The sequence below is a fragment of the Mustela nigripes genome, chromosome 2 (genome assembly GCF_022355385.1).
Source record: "Mustela nigripes isolate SB6536 chromosome 2, MUSNIG.SB6536, whole genome shotgun sequence".
In the NCBI taxonomy this organism is placed as follows: domain Eukaryota; kingdom Metazoa; phylum Chordata; class Mammalia; order Carnivora; family Mustelidae; genus Mustela; species Mustela nigripes.
This window is the reverse complement of record NC_081558.1, coordinates 205,843,055-205,865,453: the sequence shown is the minus strand read 5'-3', so window position 1 is coordinate 205,865,453 and position 22,399 is coordinate 205,843,055. Positions and strand designations below refer to the sequence as shown.

The 22,399-nt window shown below is 41.6% G+C and overlaps 1 pseudogene; it reads left to right on the top strand.

The window, feature by feature from the left end:
• Positions 1 to 2,718: 2,718 nt before the first annotated feature.
• On the top strand, positions 2,719 to 6,086 carry LOC132010651 (uncharacterized; annotated as a pseudogene).
• Positions 6,087 to 22,399: the final 16,313 nt, after the last annotated feature.

The window sequence follows — 22,399 nt, the reverse complement described above, 5'->3', positions numbered from 1 at the left end:
ATAAAGTCCTTCTATTTTGTGCAGCTTCTTGGAGCAACTTTCTACTTACTAGGTAGGTCTTTATCTGATTCACGAATTGATGAATAAAGCTAGTTAGATCTCTAAATTTACTGTTGAATTTTGTTTAACATAAGAAATACATACATGGTCTTCATCTGCATTTCTGGCATGGAGCTTCTAAAACCCTTGAAATCTCCTACTCAAGGAGAGCAGCTAAGGTATGTTTTATTGATTTTCCTTTTGGATCCCACCGTAGTGGTGGAGTTTTAGAATGTAAGTGAGATTTGGTGGGGTGGAAGTCCACAGCTGATGACCAAGAAAGAATTCTTGAGACATCTTTGGTGCAAAATGGTGGTTTATTAAAGCATGGGGATAGGACCCATGGGCAGGAAGAATCGCTGTCCTGGGGTTGTGAGGGGTGGCAGGTTATATATGATGGCATTGGGAGAGGTTGGGAAACAGGAAGTTTCCAACAGAACTTTCATATGCTAAAGAAGACCTATAGGATACCAGATACCAGAGGAGTTGACCTTGTCAAGGTTGTTTTCCCCTTTTTAGCAAGGTATTAACATTAAGATAGTTGGGGGATTCCTAAAGAATGTCACATAGGTCCCACTCTGGAGTGGGGTGGGGGTGGAGGTTGCAGGGTGTTAGCTTTTGCTTTGTCCTCAGCCAGGCTTTTGTTCCCTCATCAGTAGGGTGGGTGCGGGCTGGTTGTCAAGGGAACCAACCATCTGATAAGGGGTTGGAACATTCAGTCCCACCCTCAACCTTGGGGAGGAAAAAGGAAGTGGAGGTTCAATCAGTTGGCAATGGCCAGGGATCTAATCAATCATGTCTATATAATAAAGCCTCCATAGAAACTCCAGAAGATGAGATTTCACCATTGTGGTGAACACACAGAGGTTTAGGGAGAGTGGAGCACAAAGAAGTTCTTTGTTCAGTTCATCTTTGTCACCTGGCTGTTCCTGAGTTACATCCTTTTGTAATAAGCTGGTAAAGAAATTTGACTTCTGCAAGCTGTTGCATGAAGGGGGTTGTTGGAACCTCTAATCTATAACCAGCCATTCAGAAGTAAGGTAATAGATTGGGCTTGTGACTATTTTCTGTGTGGAGGCTGAGAAAAATTAAGGCCATCCCACCTCGGGTTTAGCTTTAGCATAAGTACAGACATCTTAGCTTTGGCAGCCATCTCAGACCCCTGTGCCCAAGGGCTAAACTTTCCCCTACTTTACTTTAGTTCTAAGGACCCCCACCCTGCTTTTGTTCCAGAAACCCCCGCCCTGCTTTAGTAACAGGAATCTCTACCCTGCTTTAGTAACAGGAACCCATAAATACCCTGCCTTAACTAAGCTCGGGGTCCAAGTCCCTACTCCACTGTGTCGGGTATACTTGGGCCCAAGTTTAAGCTTGTTAAATAAACCTTCGTGTGATTGCATTGGTTTTGGCTCCTTGGTGGTCTCTTGGACGTGAAAACTCAGGTACAACATTTGGAGGTTCCACCAAGACCTGGGAGACTCCCAGGACCCCGACCTGGAGGGTCTTGCACTGGCTGGTGAGTGCACTCCTTTTTTATCTACTTGCGCGCATACTTTGGGAGCTCCATTTGCATTTTTACCCATAGCAATTCCAACTTGTATCTGGGTCGACATTGGCTCAAGCAGATGCATGGTGGGCCGTCAACAAGGGGTGTTGGGAGACGTCTCTTGCCCCCACAGGGGGTTCAAGTCCTCTGCCATTTCAGGGGGTTAGAGTCTCCCTAAGCAGTCACCATGGGGTTTGAGTTCCCTGCCGTTTCAGGGGGGTTAGAGTCCCCTTAAGCTGTCACCAGGGGGTTTGTGGGTCCCCCAAGGCAGCCAGGGGGTTCGAGTCCCCCTGGGCGGTCAGGCATCTTGTTTTTGTTGTCAGTTGTGCTGTTTGTTAAATGTGTAGGAATTTTGTCTGTTGTGCTGGTTGTTAAGTTTATGGGAATTTTTGGAAGAGTCATCCTTTACCCCTGCCTGGAGGACAAGATCCTCATCTGTGAGGAGAACTGGCTGCCTTTGTGGTCAGATTCTCCCTTAACTTCCTTTCAGTTTTGTCTTTGAGGCCATGCTGGATCGTTTGTCTGTGTGAGTGTGTTCTTGTTAATTGTTCTAAGTGTATGTGCCTTGTTGTGGACTGAAGGCATGATGGGACAGACACAGATTACCCCTCTGTCCCTGATGATTAACCACTTCTTGGATGTCAGGGAAAGAGCTCATAATCTGAGCACAGATGTACGAAAGGGAAAGTTTCAGACTTTCTGCATGTCTGAGTGGCCAGCTTTTAATGTAAAATGGCCCCAGGAGGGAACCTTTCAACTGCCCATTATCCTACAGGTTAAGGCCGTCATCTTCAGAGGAAAAACACGGCCACCCTGACCAAATACCTTATATCCTGGTCTGGCAGGACATGATAGAGAATCCTCCCTTCTGGCTTAAACCTTTTCTCCCTCCTGAAACAGGACCTACACCCAAGATCCTGGCCCTGTGGAAACCAACTCCTAAGTCTAACAAGAAAGCGGAGTCCTAACCAAAGACTCTGCTTTATCTGGTCTTCCAGGACACTCCCACGGAGGACCTGATTTTTCTGCCACCCTACCAGGTCTCCCCTCCACCCCGTCTGCCCCTCCAGCAGAGGCATCAGGGGCTGTCCAGGGAATGCCATACCCCCTCCCATATGGAGGGGCCCCCATGCATGGGCTGGTGGCAGAGACACATGGACGGTCCCATCAAGCGGCCCCAGCCTCAAACCTGGGACCGGCCATACTGGTTTGATTCCTCAAACCTTCCCTTCTGTGCCATGGGACCCACTGATGAAACAGGGGATGAACCAGTGTTATATTGTCCATTCTCTACTAGTGATTTATACAATTGGAAAACTCAACATGCAAAGTTCTCTGATAACCCAACAGATCTGACTGATCTTTTGGATACTGTTCTTTTCACTCATCAGCCCACCTGGCATGACTGTCAGCAGCTCTTGCAGGTTTTCTTTACCACTGAGGAAAGAGAACAAATCCAGGTGGAAGCCTGGAAGTCCATTCTGGGTAACGACAGGCAGCCAACTCAGAACCCTGATCTCATAAATGCAGCTTTCCCCTTGTCTCGCCCCCACTTGGGACTACAACTCGACAGAAGGTAAGGAGAAGCTCCAGGTCTCTTGCCAGACTCTAATGGCAGGTCTCAAGTCTGCAGCACATAAGCCTGCCAATCTGGCCAAGGTATATGATGTAAAACAGGGTAAAGATGAGAGTCCGGTGGCATTACTAGAAAGGATCATAGAGGTATTCAGACAGTACACCCCTATGAATCCAGAGGCCCAGAGACCAAAGCTGCCATAGTTATGGCTTTTGTTAACCAAGTTGCTCTGGACATTAAAAGGAAATTACAGAGAGTAGAAAGACTAGGAGAGAAGAGTCTACAGGATCTGACAGTGGTGTCAGAAAGAGTCTACAATAATGGAGAGACCCTGGAGGAGCAACAGGCTAGGATAAGTGACTGTCAGACTTGGAACCTGGCTAAGATCCTACTGGCCATGACCATCGATGACCCACATGAAAAACAGTGATGTCTCAAGAAGTTGGCTTCAGGAGAAGGTAAGGGGGATGGCCTCCACTGAGAACGCCCCAAACTGAATAGAAACCAGTGTGCTTATTGCAGGAAAGAAGGCCACTGGGCAAGGGTCTGCCCCTGGTTAAAGGAATCCCCTGACAAAAGACCAAAGGCCTCCACTACTATCTTGGAGGTCAAAGAGTTAGATGACTAGGGGAGTGAGGGTTCTGCACCCCTCCCTGAGCCCAGGGTATCCCTTAAATTGGAGGGGCAACCAATTAAATTCCTAGTAGACACCGGGGCACAGCACTCTGTCTTGCTACAACCTCAAGGGAAGTTGGCAAATAAGACCTCATGGGTACAGGGGGCCACAGGCACTAAACAATATTCATGGACTACCTGAAGAACAGTGGACCTTGGCATGGGCTGGGTAAGCCACTCCTTCATGGTCATTCCTGAGTGCCCTTACCCCCTGTTAGGCTGGGACCAACCAACTCACCAAGATGGGAGCCCAAATTAGTTTCCACCCTGAAGGGGCAAAGGTTCTGGATAGAGAGGGAAACCTGATCCAGGTGCTTATCATGAGCCTAGAGGACAAATATCATCTTCACCAAATGTCCCCAGAATGAATGACTGACATTGACCACTGGTTGCAGGAGTTTCCCCAAATGTGGGCAGAAACTGGGGGAATGGGATTGACCCAACATTGGTCAGCAATATACATTGAACTAAAGCTAGGAGCAGAACCAGTCAGAGTCCGCCAATACCCCATGCCTCTCACAGCATGGACGGGGATCACTCCACACATCCAGCGACTGCTAGACTCAGGCATATTGCGGCCTTCAGTCGGCATGGAACACTCCCCTGCTGCCAGTACAAAAGCCACTCTAATGATTATAGACTGGTCCAGGACTTGAGGGAAGTTAACTGATGGGTGATGGACATGCACCCTATGGTCCCAAACCCCTACACCCTCCTCTCCACCTTGCCCCCAGACAAGACTTGGTATACAGTGGTAGACCTAAAGGATGCCTTTTTCAGCTTGCCCTTGGCCCCGAAGAGCCAAGATCTCTTTGCTTTTGAATGGGTGAAGGGCATCAATGGCCAACTCACCTGGATTCGACTATCACAAGGATTCAAGAATTCACCCACCATTTTAAACGAGGCACTGCATGAAAACTTAGGTGAGTTCTGTGCCAAACACCCTAATCTGACTCTATTACAATATGTAGATGATATCCTGTTGGCAGCAGAGGACCAGGAAACGTGCCTACAAGGCACCATGTACTTGCTCCAAATGATAGCAACTCTGGGATACCGGGCTTCAGCTAAGAAGGCCTAGATCTGCAGAATGGAGGTGAGCTACCTGGGGTACAAATTAAAAGATGGACAAAGATGGTTAGAATTGTGAGAATCCCACAGCCTCGAAACATCCGCCAGGTACATGAATTCCTAGGGTCAGCTGGGTTCTGCCGATTGTGGATCCCAGGTTTTGCTGATATAGCTAAGCCCCTCTACAAGGCCACGAAGCAAAAACAGGACTTTGTATGGACTGAGGCCATGGACAAAGCCTTCAATGACCTTAAACAAGCCTTGCTTTCAGCCCCAGCACTCGGGCTGCCTGATCTGACTAAGCCCTTCCATCTTTACGTGGATGAAAAGGAAGGGGTGGCAAAGGGAGTCCCAATTCAATACATGGGCCCCTGGAAGAAACTGGTAGCATACCTCTCAAAGAAATTAGACGCTGTGACCGCTGGATGGCCTCCATGTTTAAAAATTATTGCTGCAGTGGTCACCATGGTTAAAGATGCAGAAAAGCTGACTATGGGGCAGGAATTATACATCACTACCGCACATGCTGTTGAAGGGGTACTCACAAAACCCCCGGACCAATGGATCAGCAATGCCCGCTTGACTCATTACCAGAGCTTGCTTTGAACTCTACCAGAATTTTGTTCCAGGCACCAACAGCCCTAAACCCAGCGACACTGCTCCCTTACCCTGAGGGGGACACGCCCCCCCACATGACTGCCAAGAAATCCTGGCTCAGGTGCATGGAGTCAGAGCCGATCTCCAGGAACAACCGCTGCTGAATGCAGATGACACCTGGTGTACAGACGGCAGTAGCTTTGTCTGGGAAAGAATCAGGTATGCGGGGCCAGCTGTGACCACAGAGACAGAGACTGTCTGGGCGGAACCGTTGGTGGCTGTGACTTCTGCCCAATGTGCAGAACTGACTGTGCTAACTAGGGCACTAACAATGGGAGCAGGCAAGAGGATAAACATCTACACTGATAGCAGCTACGACTTTGCCACAGCCCACATCTCCATGGAGCCATTTATAGAGAAAGAGGGCTCTTAATAGCAGAAGGAATGACTATTAAAAACAAAGTAGAAATCCTTGAGCTCCTAAGAGCCCTCTGGCTGCCCAAGGAACTAGCCATTATCCATTGTCCGGGACATCAAAAAGCAGACATGCAATGGCCAGGGGAAACCAGCCAGCTGACTTAAAGGCAAGAGGCAGCTCTTTCAGTGGACCATGTCTTAGTGACCACACTGCCTGATCTGGGAGCACTGACTTGCCAGACAACCCCAACTACGCTGACGCAGACTTAAATGGATTAGACGTCTGCCTGGAACACAATGCCTACATGGCTGGTGGAGAGCTGCAGATTGTAGCATAATCCTACCAGAGGAACTGGGATGGTGAGTCCTATCCAAAATGCACAGGAGTACACACATGAGAACAAAAAAAATGGAAGACTTGGTGCGACATGCAAAGATCACCATCAAAGACTCCCAATCAAAGATCGAACAGATTTGGCAAGCTGCCATGCATGTCAATTAACTAATGCCACTGCCCATGGATCTAACCCCGGCACCAGGCTCCGGGGGGACCACCCAGGAGCCTACTGGGATGTGGACTTCATGGAGATAAAACCTGGAAAATACAGATACAGGTATTTACTGGTATTTGTAGATATTTTTTCAGGATGGACAGAGGCATTTCCCACCAAACATAAAACCCCACAGACCGAGACCAAGAAACTGCTGGAAGACATCTTACCGAGGTATGGTTTTCCTGTTAAGATTGGATCAAACAACGGACCAGGATTCCTTTAAGGTAATACAGGAGTGGCACTAGTACTTGGGGCAGATTGGAAATTACATTGTGCATATAGGCCCCAAAGCTCAGGACAGGTAGAGAGGATGAACAGAACATTAAGGGAGATCTTCACTAAATTAGTCTTGGAGACTGGTGGGGATTGGGTGATTCTCCTCCCCTTTGCCCCATATAGGGTGCGAAACTCCCCATATAAGATGGGACTTACCCCTTAGGAGATCATGTTCAGTATTCCTCCACCTATTATTCCCAATTTAAAACCTGAGGTGGTTGCTGAGTTTGAAGATTACCAACTCCTTTTCTCTCTCCAATCGTTACAACGAACACAGGAACAGGTGTGGCCTAAGCTGAGGGCCCTCTAGAGACTGGGCCACCCCCAGACCCTCATCGATATCAGCCGGGTGACTGAGAGTATGTCCGGAGACACCAATACCAGACACTTCAACCATGCTGGAAGGGACCCTACATAGTGATCCTAACCACTCCCACCGCTCTCAAGGTCGACGGGATTACTCCTTGGGTCCACTAAACCCACGTCTGGCCAGCTGACCCATACGCTGTTCTCAAGTACTTCATCCCAGAATGGAAAAATCAGCCCGACAAGGACAATCCCCTAAAGCTAAGACTGCACCGTTCTCACTTATCCCACTAATATTGCTTACTTTTGTCAAAGACAGAGTCAGTATAGTTCAGCTCATGGTACTCAGACAGCAATACCAACCACCGGATCTTGTTGCTGAGACCAGTCTGGACCCATGATTGGGTCCTTCCTTAGGTTCCTCTGAGAGGGGGAAATGTGGAGGCCGAGAAAAATTAATGCCATCCCACCTCAGGTTTAGCCTTAGCATAAGTACAGCCATCTTAGCTCCGGCAGCCATCTCAGACCCCTGTGCCCAAGGGCTGAACTTTCCCCTACTTTACTTTAGTTCTAAGGACCCCCACCCTGCTTTGGTTCCAGAGACCCCACCCTGCTTTAGTAACAGGAAGCCCACACTGCTTTGGTTCCAGAAACCCCCACCCTGCTTTAGTAACAGGAATCCCCACTGTGCTTTAGTAACAAGAACCCATAAATAACCCTGCCTTAACTAAGCTCAGGGTCCAAGTCCCTACTCCCCGCTGTGTCAGGTCTACTTGAGCCCAACCTTGCTTAAGCTTGTTAAATAAACCCTCGTGTGATTGCGTCGGTGTTGGCTCCTTGGTGGTCTCTTGGATGCGAAAACTTGGGTACAACACCTTTCTAGAGGGAAAAACAGCCTTAACTAACTTGAGCTTGTCAAGGCCTCAGGTATCTTGTGAGTCTTTTTTAACATATGAAAATCCTTTTGAAACCTCCCTTTTCCTTACCTCCTCCAACTCCCAAGTGTGTAAATGGCTATTCCTCACAACCCCAGGACTGCAGCTCTTTTCTGTCCCCTGAGCTTTAATAAAACCAGTGTTTTAGATACAAGATTTTTTTTCTTGGTTGTTGGCTCTGGATTGGACCTCACTCCCACAAAACCTCACCTATATTCTAAAACTATGTCATTCTTAGAATGAAGTAAAAATTAAATATTAAAATATTAAAATTCAGTACCAGCAAATGATTTAGAGGAAAAGTACCCAAAATACATTTGGCTTTCATTGTAAAAGGTTCAAAACAACAGACTTTAGAAAAATGCTTAAGAAATGTACCACCTTGAAATTTTGACTTTGTGAAAAATATATGTGGAAATTAGTGCTATAGAATCTTAGGCTGAATATTTTTGGAAAAAATATTTTTCAGATTTTTCCCAAGGTACATATTTTCTTTTAGAAAATTTTTATATTAATTTTAACTTAGTTAATTTCCCTAAATTATGATAATGAGAGCAGAAGGTAAGCTGAATGCAAAGCACAAGCTGACATTTAGCAAATCCCCCCACCCCTAAGGTGGGATCCATGTGACATCCCTCAGGCACTCCCTACTGCCCTAAAACTAAGAGAAGGAAAAACAAATGGTTAACTAATAGAAATCACAGTCCTGAAAGACCTGAGTTCCCATTAGTTTATCAATGTGTTAGTGACTGACCAAAAAAAACCATTCTTAAGAATAGACTCAATTTCCTGGAGCCCTCCCATCAGTCACCCTTCTGTCCATAGTGGTGTGGCAAACAAAGGCAGAAAGGAATGTAAATAAAATGAGATTTCTTTATAACCTGCAGCCCATTGACAAATACTTGAGGTGAGCAGAATATAATATTCCTCCTGGAAACTCTCAACTGTCTTAATGTTAATACTTTGCTAGAGGGAAAAACAGCCTTAGTTTGACAGTAGCCAGGCCTCCAGTATCCAGAGGTTCTTCTTTAGCATATGAAAGTCCTTTTGGACACCTCTCTTTGCTCTTACCTTCCCCAATTCCCAAATACAGAATCAGACATTTCTCACAACACTCATACAGCACCTCTTTCTGCCCAAGGGTCCTGTTCCCATAAACAGGACCTTTTAATAAAATCACCTTTTTTGCACCAAAGACATCTCAAGAAATCTTGGCCATCAGCTCTGGACCTCACGAACATTCTAAAACTACATCAATGATGTAAATGAATATGCAGTTTTTGTATCGTGTATCTTAGCATTTGGACAGAAAAAATGAAAAAAAATCTTTTTTGAGGTTGGTAATAGATTGTATTAATGATGAAACCCACCACGATTCTATTTTACTCTTGTATTGAGAGATCTCTGGAACTCATGCAGTGAACAATATTATGAATCAGGTGGAAAAATACATTTGTAAAAAAAAAAATCTGCAAAGAAAAGTGATTACAATTGCCAGTGACAATGGGAAAAATACAGTGAAGTCTCTGAGAGATTTAGTAATTATGTACATTAGGATTTTTATCTTCACCCTTCAGTTTTATGTTCAGGGCATAATTGTGGCACACAGTAGAGAAACAGAATTATTGTCTACTATAATCAGTAAGATGGTAAGCTAATTAAATCATTATTCTTTACCCAAAGACAAACTACATGACGTAAAGAGAATTTTGGAACTTCTTTTTCATGGACTTATATAAAATGTTCCAAATAAGATGAAATAGCATTTATCATATTAAATGGTGCTTAAAAAAACAATATTGCACTTGATAGATAATACAATATAGTAGGACATCTGATTGCTTGCAGATTTTTAATCCTCTTGCTGGAATTTGCTGCCAAAGTAACCAAACTCATGCATGCATTTCTTCCATCCTTTCTGCTTCCTGTCATTCTGTTCTGGAAGAGATGCGGAGCTTGGTGTACATACAATGAAATTTGAGGTATAGATAGGTCATAAATAGTTTATCTTGTAAGTCATTAACGCTGTTCCATTACCATATGATATTTAAGAACAAATTTTCTCAAGTGATTGAATGAAGCAAAAAGTTATGTACAAATGCATTAAGCATGTCTTTTATTTTCTGTATTTTGATGCTTTGCTATCTGGGGCCCTGCTGATCCCAGAAGGACATCCCTTTCAGGGTCAGCTGATTAATTTCTTGAGATAGCAAACCAATTACCATGAATCTACCTTTCAAATGCAAACCAATAGGTCCATAGCCCATACCCCCAACCACCTCCTCTGTCAGGCTGTCAGGCTCCAGGCTACTATCCACTTGCTTAAAACACCCCAGGGCCAAGAACCAGACAGCTAGGGACAGATCTTACTGCCCAGAGCCTGCTGAAATGATTCCAACTAGCCAATTCCAAGCTTCTTCACCCTGCTTCACCATGAAAACTGATGTGGGAAACAAAGGCAGAAGAAAAATTAACAAATTTCCTTACTACCTACAGCCCACTGACAAGTCCCTGAAACAAAGAGTGGCATTCCTTTAGAAACTCAGCTGCCTTGAAGTTGCTTCTTTGCTAAGGGAAAAAGGCGATCTTAACCTAACCCCTAGGATCCTGTAAGTCTATCGTGTAAAATTACTTTGGAAACTTCCTTTATCTCCACCTCCCGAGACACTTGTTGGCAAACACTCTCCAAGCATATGATCTACGCATATACATCTGAAGGACCTCATAACTAAGGTTTTGTTAGATGGTAATAAATGACATTTCCCCATCAATAGCTGGTCCCCTTGATGAGGGAGCAGGAGGCGGGCTGAGGACAAAGCAAAAGCTGGCGCCTTGCACCCCCTCTTCACCCGCTCCCCTCCATAAGTGTAGCATCCCTCAGGCAGCCCTGACTGCCATGAACAATAAGCAAATAGTTAACTTGCAGAGCTCACAATCCTGCTAGACAGGAGTCTCCCTTGGCTTACAAATGTTCTAAATCTCACTAACAAAGACGATTGATAGCAGGATTGTGACACCCCACCCCAAAAGTCTCCCAACTATCTTAATGTTAATGGCTGGTCTAAAGACAACATTGATCCAACAGCAAGGGCAAGGCCTCCGGCAGGCCTGGAACATCCTGGCACCTTGTAGGCCCTCTTTAGCATATGAAAACTCCACTGAAACCTCCCTTCCCCTCACCTTCCCCCAACAGCAGGGCATATAACATGTCTACCCTCACAACCCTGGGCAGCAGCAGCTCTTCCTGCCCACGGGTCCTGTCCCCGTGCTTTAATAAACCACCATTTTGCACCAAAGATGTCTCAAGAATTCTTTCTTGGTCATCGGCTCTGGACCTCAGCCCACCAAACCTCACCTAGGTTCTAGAACTTCATCACCCTCAAAGTCCTAGAAACCTTGCTTCCAAATTCCTTAGAGACCCAGGCTATCCCTGACCCCCTCCCAATTATAAGTATATAATGGGCCACTCCTTGGGGACCCCAGTGCAAATCTTTTTACCCATGGGTCCTGACCTCATGCTTTAATAAAATCACTTTCTTGCACCAAAGACATCTCAAGAATTCTTTCTTGGCCAAAGGTTTCAAACCCTAACGTCTTTCCTACATCAAAACCCACAATAAAGTCTCTTGACCCCATTGCTTGCTCTCCCTTTCCTTACCAATTGACCCTAGTGCTTCTCCATGTAGCCTTCTGTGGTGTAGTGTGCCCCATCTTCTTGGAATCTATGAGTATAACAAATTATCTTTTCAATGGTCTGATGTGTTGGCCTCACCATACCTAAATAATAAGAAAATCTTTATTTTGAGCAGCAAAGATATTAGGAATTAATTCAATATAAAATTGAGGATGAAAATCTTGAGTCCATCTCTGAAAATATTCAGAAATGTGAAGTTTCATTTTGTGAGATTGCTCCACTGAAAATTCGTCAATGCCAATGATGATTTTTAAGTCAAGAGTTGAAGAGTAGATGCCCTTTCTTTAGGTCCTGATAGAAAGAGAAGTGAGCCTGAGGGATGACACAGTTTTCTGTGGAGCACTGTGTCAATTTGTAGAACAACTTGCTTTTAACCCGCATGGACTTTATGAACATTTACTTTGTACAGATGTCTGGTTTAATAACCCCTTGAGCCGTCTTATGGGGGATACTGCTGAGAAATTAATCTTCTGAACAAAAATGTCAAACACTAAACATTTGTCCACATACTTTTTAATGGGGAGATAATGTTTTTTAAAATTTAGATTTTTTTCATATACATCTGAACTTTATTCCATCATAGTGATATTTCATGTCATCCTCAGCTTTGGATGAATTTTTTTAAAGATTTTTTTAATGTATTCATTTGAGAAAGAGAGAGAGCGCACAAGAGCAGAAGCAGGGGCTCAGAGGGAGAGGCAGAAGCAGACTTCCTGCTGAGCAGGAAGCCCTACTGGGACTAGATCCCAGAATCCTGAGATCATGATTTGGTCTGAAGGCAGATGCTTAACTAACTGAGCCATCCAGGTGCCCCCAGATGAAACTTGATTTAACTATGGCCATTGGACTTTGGTCAAAATGTGTTTAGTTCACTCCAAATACTGGGCTTACAGTGCCAGTACATATTAGTGATTGATGGTAAATAAATATATATTTTTTTACACAGTAGATTTTCCTATATGCCTGGCTGGTGAATTAAATACAAACATGTTAAAGATAAATAATTGAATGAGAAGGGATAAACAAGTGTCATCAAGGAGATTTGTGCCCAAATAAAAAATAGATTGACAGTATCCAATATTCTTTTGGAAAAGTTGCTTAAAGTGTTTCTCATATGAGTCTGGATAACTGTTCAAGAAAATAAATAACACTAATTTACCTCTGGTATATGTTCTTTTTATGTGAGGATATAATAATGATTTATAGGAAGTGAATATGGAAATTTCCCCCTCATTATTGATATCACTCAAAATATGCAGTAAGACACAGACCAACATGTTTTAAGTTCCCAAATGTGCATTAAGTCCAAAATTTCCATTTTCTGACCTTACATTTCTCCTGCACGTCCAGATTGCTTTGCTTCCTTATTTGCTCAACTATCTTCATAGAGGGACATACATATGTTTCAAAGTTAATCTCAGCTGAGTTTCAAGGTTTTCCTCTCGACTTGAACCATGCCTCCTGTGCCTACTACATCACTGAGCCTCCCGATCCATACTGTTCCCAGGGCTAAAAATGACTCAGGTGGCCTCGGCCTGCTCTCTCCTCCATGCAATGCATCTCCACATCCTGGAGACAGGTCTTCTGTCTGCCTCAGAATTTTCAGTTTATCATGATCTTCATGGTTCCTCACATACTTCAGAACCATGTCCCACTTGGAAGTTTTGTGCTGGCTTCTCTCCTGACTATTTTCCATACCTCCAGTCTCTTCCTACTCTGTGTCATTCAGAAGTAGTTCAACTAGTAAGGTTTGTTGTGAAATGCTCTCTCAAAAACACATCTGCTAATGCTGCTCACCTGCTACATGTCCTCTGATAGCTTCCAACTTTGCCTATGGAAAAAAAAAATCAAATTTCCTAGCATGCCATATATGTAAGGTAATTATACAATTTGCCACCCAAATTGGAATATTTAAGACAGATTAAGGGAAGGTGCTTTCATCTGAAGGTTTGTGCCCCCTTCTCAAAAAAAAATTCATATATTGACATCGTAATAACTATTATGACAGTATTTGGTGGTGGAACTGCTGGGAGGTGATTAGGTTGTGTGAGTGGAGTCTTCATCTATAGGATTAGTGCTCTTACAAAAAAGTCTCACCTGTGAGGGCTCTTATAAAGTTATCTGTAGCCCCTTCCCACCATGTGAGGATACAAGAAGTCTGACCCTCACTTGATCATGCTACATGCTGGCACCCTGATCTCAGACTTCCAGGCTCCAGAACTGTGAGAAACCTGACTCTGTCTGTTGTTAATAAGCTACTCAGTCTGTGGTACTTTGTTATAGCAGCCTAAACAGACTAAGACAAAGCCCTATTAATAATTATGCCAGAACCACAGGGACTGGCAAACCGGAAAGTGTGGCCACTTGTAATTATTATCATTTTGTAGATACAGCTTAGATTTCAAGCTTCATCTCTCATGAAACTTTGCCATATACTTTGTTCTTACAAGTTATTTGTTCAACAAGTAAACTTTGCGAATCAGCTCTCTGATAATTACTATTCTAGACAAAAGTCACTGCACTTGTAGAACTTAGGTTTTAGCGTCGGAGACTTAAAACTAATAAGGAAAAGATACCATGCCAGACTGTGAGAATAGAGGAGGTTAATAAATAGAGTGCCAAGGAGGGGAGCTGAAATCTTACTTTTTTTTTTTTTTAATGACCTTGAGATCAAGACCTAAGCTGAGATCAAGAGCCATCAAGCCACTCAGGTAGCCATGGGAAGCTGAAATTTTAAATAAGATGGTCAGTGAAAATCTCCCTGAGAAAATGGCTTTCAAGAAAATCTTGAAGGAGGATAATAAAGTGTGAGTCCTGTATTTGTAAGGGGAAAACATTTGAGGCACAGTGAACAGTGGGTGTAAAGTTACAAAGGCTGGGCTCTGCTCAGCGTATTGAAGAAGAAACAACTTGAGTGGGGATAGAGGTCAGTGAAGTTGGGTGGGTGGTAGGAAATGAGGTCAGAGAATCTAGAATAAGGGTTCTAGCTTTTAGCTTTTATTCTAAGATGGGAGTCCACTTCAGGATTTGGAGAAAAGTGACAGCCTGACTTACATTTTAACAGGATCTCCAGCTGCTGTGTTGATCACATCCTGCTAAGGAGTAGCAATGGGCAAAAGTTGAAGTAGGGAGACCAGTTAGAAGCTTATTGACTATTGCAATTAGGTGATAGCTGTGGAATGATAGCTGTGCCTCTTTCAAAGGTAGAATTTACTAATTTTGCTGAATTATTGGTGGGAAGTGTAAATATAAGAGTAGTGTTAAGGATGATTCCAAAGTCTGTGCCAAGTGACCAGAAAGATAAAACAGTCCTAAATTGAGGTATAATACATTGCAAGAGATGTAGGTAGGTGGGGTAAGATCAGGAGATCAACTTTGGACTTTCTATATTTGAGAGGTTCATCAGATATCCAAGTTGAGATGTTGAATAAGCAGTTGGCTTTGTAAACCCAGAAGGAAGTATGGGCCAGAGTTTTAGAGATGGTAGCTGTCAGAGATAGAGAGGTGTATCTAACACCATGAGACTGGGCAAGATTATGAAGGGAATGAATGTGGGCAGACAAGGGAAGAGGACTAAAGACAGAATTCTGGGCACTCCATGCCATACACCTGCATCATCTTAATTGTATCATGACTCTCCCTGTTCTTTACCTACATGTACTTCTTTCTCCACGAAAGACTTTTCTTGGTTCTTTATTCTATGGGGTCTTATTTATCCTTCTGGAAATTTTCAGAACCCTCAGGCTTGAGTTAGTACCTGTATTTATGTTGTTCTTGTCATATTACTGTGGAATTGCTTACTTACAAGTTTATCATATGTATAATCCTTGAGGACAGGGGTTATTTTGCATTGTCAAGACTTAACACATTCAATTAATATATACAGCACAAATGAATGATTACCTTATTTTATTTTATTTTTTATATTCATTCATTTACTTGAGAAAGAGAGAGAGAGCACACACACAGAGGGAGAGGGAGCAGGAAAGGGAGAAGCAGACTCTGCTGAGCAAGGAGTCTGATGTGGGGCTTCATCCCAGGATGTTAGGATCATGTCCTGAGTTGAGGGCAGATGCTTAACCGACTAAACTACTCAGGTACCCCTACTTTATTATTTTTTAATAAAGATTTTATTTATTTATTTAGAGAACATGATCAGAGGGAAGAGGAGAGGAAGAGGGACAAGAAGACTGCTGAGAACAGAGCCTGACATCGGGCTCCATCTCATGACCCCTGAGATCATGACCTGAACTGAAACTAAGAGTTGGCCACTCAACCAACTGAGTCACCCAGGCACCCCACAGACAAATAGTATACATTTAGTATACATTTAATATTATACATTTAGTATACATTTAATAGTATACATTTATATGTATAAATATAAATATACATATAAGTACATGTATATTTATAAGTAGTATTCATTTAGTTCATGTAAAACATATACTTATCAGACAGCTATAATGAACTACCAGAATGATACTTTTTAAATGAGATCCAGCATATATTTTCAATGATATTAACTATTGGAAGGACTGCAATTGCACTACTGGGTATTTACCCCAAAGATACAGATGTAGTGAAAAGAAGGGCCATCTGTACCCCAATGTTTATAACAGCAATGGCCACGGTCGCCAAACTGTGGAAAGAACCAAGATGCTCTTCAATGGACAAATGGATAAGGAAGATGTGGTCCATATACACTATGGAGTATTATGCCTCCATCAGAAAAGATGAATACCCAACTTTTGTAGCAAAATGGACCGGACTGGAAGAGATTATGCTGAGTGAAATAAGTCAAGCAGAGAGAGTCAGTTATCATATGGTTTCACTTATTTGTGGAGCATAACAAATAACATGGAGGACATGGGGAGATAGAGAGGAGAAGGGAATTGGGGAAAATTGGAAGGGGAGGTGAACCATGAGAGACTATGGACTCTGAAAAACAATCTGAGGGATTTGAAGGGGCAGGGGGTGGGAGGTCGGGGTACCAGGTGGTGGGTATTATAGAGGGCACGGATTGCATGGAGCACTGGGTGTGGTGCAAAAATAATGAATACTGTTATGCTGAAAATAAATAAAAAATAAATTAAAAAAAAAAAAAGAAAGACTATGGTCTTGTGTTACTGTAGAAATACCCTTATATTTAGAACAAGGAAACTTCATGTGCAATTTGCTCCTCTATTCACTATTCATTTGGCCACCTACAAGTAGTGCAATGTCTCCAAACCTTGGTTTTCTTTTCTGTAAAAGGGAATTCAAATTTTTTAACCACCATACTAGATTATATACATGGAAACATTTTGTAAACTGTCGAATACTATAAAATATAAGGTGTTACTAATTTTCTGTTTGGAAAGACATCCATAGGAACCTATCTTCACCTTGGGTATTGCATATTAAGATAAGACCTGTTTAGGATTAGTGTGCTGTGTTCCAACATGCCAATTATAGCTGGTGCAGCATATGGCCATTGAGTTTCTCTTATGGCGAATCTGCTTTCATTTCATGGCCTGTAATGCTCTACCTGCCTGCTATTACATTTTGTATGTTGTCAGTTACAGCCTCCAGAGCAAACTATCATAGTGATGTCAGATGCAGATTAAAAGAAGGTAGTACTGGCTTTGAATAAAAGAGATTGTAATGTTCACGAGTTGGATGCTTGAGTTGGAACACGTTTTTCTCCCTTGTGGCTCACCAGTATACATTCTGAGCATATGCTGGCTCTCGTCTATGATCCCCTGTTGGAAATCAGAACACATGCTGCTTTATAGAGTTGGGTGACATCAGGGAACTAAATGGATTCTCTTTCATATTTGAACTACATAGGGATTATCTTTAACTTCTCTCTCTCTGTCTGGTCTGGTTGCACCTAGACCTTCAGAAATGAAAGCTGCCATGGCTTCCTGATCTTCTGTGAGGCTCCTTTTTCTCTTGAATTCAGTTCAACAAAGACTCCTTGGATCCACTGCTCTTTGTCAGCCTTAGGGAGAAGTAGGATTTTGTTTTTGTCCGAGCTTTTCTGGTTGTTATGGGAAGGAAGATAGTTCTTCATCTTTGATATGATAACTAGAAGTAGAAATCTCTTCTTATATTCTTTATTCACATTCTACCTGTAAATTAACTTGGAAGTTTTTGGAATTTTCTGAACTTTTCAATTTAATTATTGTGACTATTTTGATTTTGCTATATTTCCTGGTACAAATGAATTCTCTTCTGGGGAAAACTCAGAACTTTGGAGCAATACAGATTGTAAGAAAGTATCTGGTCCAATTAGTGATTCTTGTCTACGGCTCTCGATAATGTAGGGGTCACGGGCATGATTTGTATTTGGGGAAATTGAGTATACTGTATTCCATGATCATGGGCTGGCTTCCAATCCAAGTTAATCACCTTTGATTTGCCATCTCCAAAGGGGGAAAATATATGTTAATCATTTGAAATCCCCTGTTGATTTTAGAAATAGTTACTCAAGCATATGTTCTGCTAATGGTTTATTTCCATCATAAAAAAAAAAAAAAACCTATGTAAATGCCAATAGAACTATATAAAGCCGTTCAAAACATGTCCATGCCTTCCCCCTCAAATGTGATTATTCAGAATTTTAGAAACATTAGTAGGTAGCATATTAAACCGTTCTGTAAAAGAAAAATTCTGGAAATAGAATTAATTTTATTTCTCATTTTCTATAATGCCTTCATAATCCTGTGGAAAGTGTCTTTAAATATTATACTTTGATCTTTCAAAAATAAAATAATACATAAAACATTTTATTAAAAACTACTTTATTCATATTAACTTATTTATAACTGTTTCATCCCCAGAATTTTCTAAAAGCATCTTATTTATATTCTATGATTGTTAAACTAGAACTAATATTCAAACCCAACTGTTAACATTTCTATGGCATATTAGCATACATTTTGCCTTAAGTAAAATGTAGCAAAGCTAATAACTATTTCCTTCTAAAACTTTCAGAATCCCAAAAGTCCCTATTAACATTCTCTGTCCTTAATGCTATGCATAATCAAATAATACTGTTTTAGTTGGTTTTCTGGCTCATATTTATTTTACTTCTGAAGTGCCATACGCCATAAAGACATGTTGCTCCTCTCTCTCTCTGGCTGTGTAATTGGTTTTAATACAGGCAATGATAACCATAGCTAACATTTAATAATGTGCTAATTACCATTTCTAGACACTGTTCTCAATGCTTTATATATATTAACTTATTTAATCCTTAACACTTAACTATTCTTATCCTCAGTAACAGATGAAGTAACTGACAGACAGAAGTCGCGCTTACCCAAATTTACAAATGGTAAAGGACAAAGCTTGTGTTTAAACTTTGGCAGCCTGGCCCTCAAGTCAGTGTTAATAGGACTCTGATAGAATTTGATATCTGAGTTAGAATACCCTTCAGAGTAAAGGATGACAATGTTAATAATTATACCAGCTAATAAGGTACATGTTCCTCCTAGCTTTTACTTGTGAATGCCCTGTGATTATCATGTCTCTGAGTAAAACAACACATTGAAGATGCATTGACTTACAATGATGTCATTTCTTCATTTGAGTATAGCTGTATTTGGTTCAGTGGCCAAAAGATGAATGATGTTTGGTTATGAAAAAAGAGAAACAGAGTAAAGAGCAGAAATTTGGAGAACACGTTGAAGAGGATGAAACATCCCTTATAAGGTTTACTGTAGGAATAAATTTTGAATGATAGAAATACATACAACAATTACATGAAAAATGGATGTTATTAAAATGCGATGAATAACCAACAAGTAAGGATGATGAAATATTTCAAAAAGAAGAAATAAATCATGTGCTTTTAGAGTATAGTTTTGATACATGTGCTTGTTGCTCACTTTTCTCATTAATTAATTCTATAGATTTGATGGCACATCTGATCTAATCACCACTGTATGTTTTGAAAGCAGTAGACACAGACATGATTCTGACTCAGGGGCTTTATGCATTCATGTGGATACTGGCTAATCGGTGTTACATTGTAACAAGGAAGAAGCTGCATTTATGGTCTTGGGTAAAAAAACAGGATGACATGGGGAGTTAGAGAGGAGAAGGGAGTTGGGGGAAATTGGAAGGGGAGGTGAACCATGAAAGACTATGGACTCTGAAAAACAATCTGAGGGATTTGAAGGGGCAGGGGGTGGGAGGTTGGGGTACCAGGTGTTGGGTATTAGAGAGGGCATGGATTGCATGGAGCACTGGGTGTGGTGCAAAAATAATGAATACTGTTATGCTGAAAATAAAAAATAAATTAAAAAAAACCAGGATGATGAAAGAGACAAAAGGGTTTGTTGGAGAAATTCTCATGAGGGCATGTGTTCATGTGGGAACTTTGCATTAACAGAAGGTGTCACACTACTTGTTATGTATGGTCAAAGCTGAGATGTGTGTGTCATAAAAATATAATTTATTATTTTAGACTGAAAGTTTATTTGGGGGAAATCCAAATTAGCAGGAGGTGACCTGAAAACTTCCTTTAACTGCTGTGACAAAATATTTTTGAAGAGAGCGTCACAAAATAATGAGAGGCTGCTAAACAAACTGATGGAAGGAGGAGAGACAGAGTGTGTAGGAGACACGCCCCACCCATTCCCGGTTGATGTATACATAGGACGTGGCACTCTGAATGACATTAATCTTCCTTGACCACCAGCTGAAACTTTACCTGCTGACTGCCAGGCATTCCAGTTGCCACAGGATCTCTTGGAGGAGCCTGTGCATGTGGCCTTGACCATGGTGATGATGTGGATGCAGGAGCAGCCCAGGACCAGGCTGTAATTAAAGATCTGGATATGGTGGTGGCTATGGGTGGAGCTATGCCTGTGGATACAGGTCTGGCTCTGGTTAGTCTCTCTACTAATCATTGTATTCCCACAGATGTTAGTCACCAAGCTGCTCAGTTTTTAAAAAATATTTTATGTATTTATTTACTTGAAAGAGAGAAAGAGAGAGTGTGCAAGGTGGGGAGGAGCTGAGGGAGAGGGAGAGGGACAAGCAGATTGCACGCTGTGTGCAGAAGCGGTGGGGCTCGATCCCATGACCCCGAGACCATGACCAGAGCAAAAATCAAGAGTCTGAAACTCAACTGACTGAACCACCCAAGTGCCCCACTTTGCTGCTGATTTTTGACTTTCAGAGTTTCTATGCCTCTCACTAGTATCCTGCGATGAATTTCAAGAAGCCTCCATTGATTTTCCTTACGTTCGTCTTCATCTCCTGTGGACAGCCACAGACAATATGGCATTGCAGTTTACACTCAGCCTCTGGGGCAGTTTCCAGCATTTTGATACAATTGATTTTGAAGCATTTTCTCTTCTCCTATTAAACAATAGTTTGCTAACATCTCTATTTAGTTTATGTATTATATTATAGCACAGTTCCTAAATACATGCTTTTAAATTCACCTCCCAGGATATTTTTCTATTTATGTTTGTCAAAAAAATTATGACTCTTTTTACCATTCATAAACCAAGCCACACTTAAGAGTTGTAATGGTCCAGAACAATCTGTCTACCTAGAGAGCTGGACACAGGAGCAAACAAGGATTAAACTGGATGAAAGAGTTTTGTTGCTTTGGTGTCTGCTTCCAATCTTTTATGTCTTATATGCCCAATTTCCAAGTTTTGAGTCCTATAAAAGTTATTTGGGACATTTCCTTCTTAATCTTGATTTATTGTAACATAGAACAATGATTTTCTTCCTACTGTGATGTTTATAAAGATCATGGGCTTTTTTACTGCAGCAACACATGAAAATATTATTGTGTTTATCAATTACCATTACCTGACCTATCTGAACATGGTTTATTGACCAATCTAGGCTGTGGATCCATTATAAAATAAGCTGTAGAGATCTTTCTTGTGATTTAGAAAGTCTCTTCATCTCTCTTTTGGGGCTCAGGTACAATGTTCCTACTTGAAATAGAGCTTTTATTTAAGTGAGTTTCAATAGGAGACTCTTTGGGCAAGTAAGTCCAGATCTTGGAAAAAAAGATGAAATGGGAGAGTCTGCTTATGAAAGAAGAAAATGGCATCCTAAACGTAAAATGTAAGAAGAAATTTTCTTAAAGCTTTTAAAAATAATGTGTTCTAATAAACAATGAATTTTATAGCAAAATTTCACTTAATAACCAAGTTTGTATGATGCCAAGCATTGGGTTTTTTCTTCCATATTTACAATTTGGTTTTCTGTCTTATTATTTCTTTAGATTTTTGAGTAATTATTATATATGTAAATTTGAAAAATAAAGGGCACATGGTCTAAACTTATATTCATCAAGAGGCTAAAAACTTTTCTTCTAACTGGAAGCTCTATAAAGTCAGAAATTAGGTCTTATTTCTTGCTTACCTTTGTATCCCCAGTCCCAGAATAGTGTCTGGCATATAGGCACTCAATCCAGTTTTGGGAGAGAAGTTCATGAATGAGTGTTTTATTATAATAATATAAATTTTGTTGTCATCAATTTTTAACGGACAACACATTTGCAAAAGGCATTTCGTTTTTTCTCATAATAATCTAATGAAATAGGCAAGATTGGCCTTAACATTTCACTTTTTTTTTTTTTTTTAAAGATTTTATTTATTTTATTTGACAGAGAGCAAGATCACAAGTAGGCAGAGAGGCAGGCAGAGACAGAGGGGGAAGCAGGCTCCCTGCTGAGCAGAGAGCCTGATG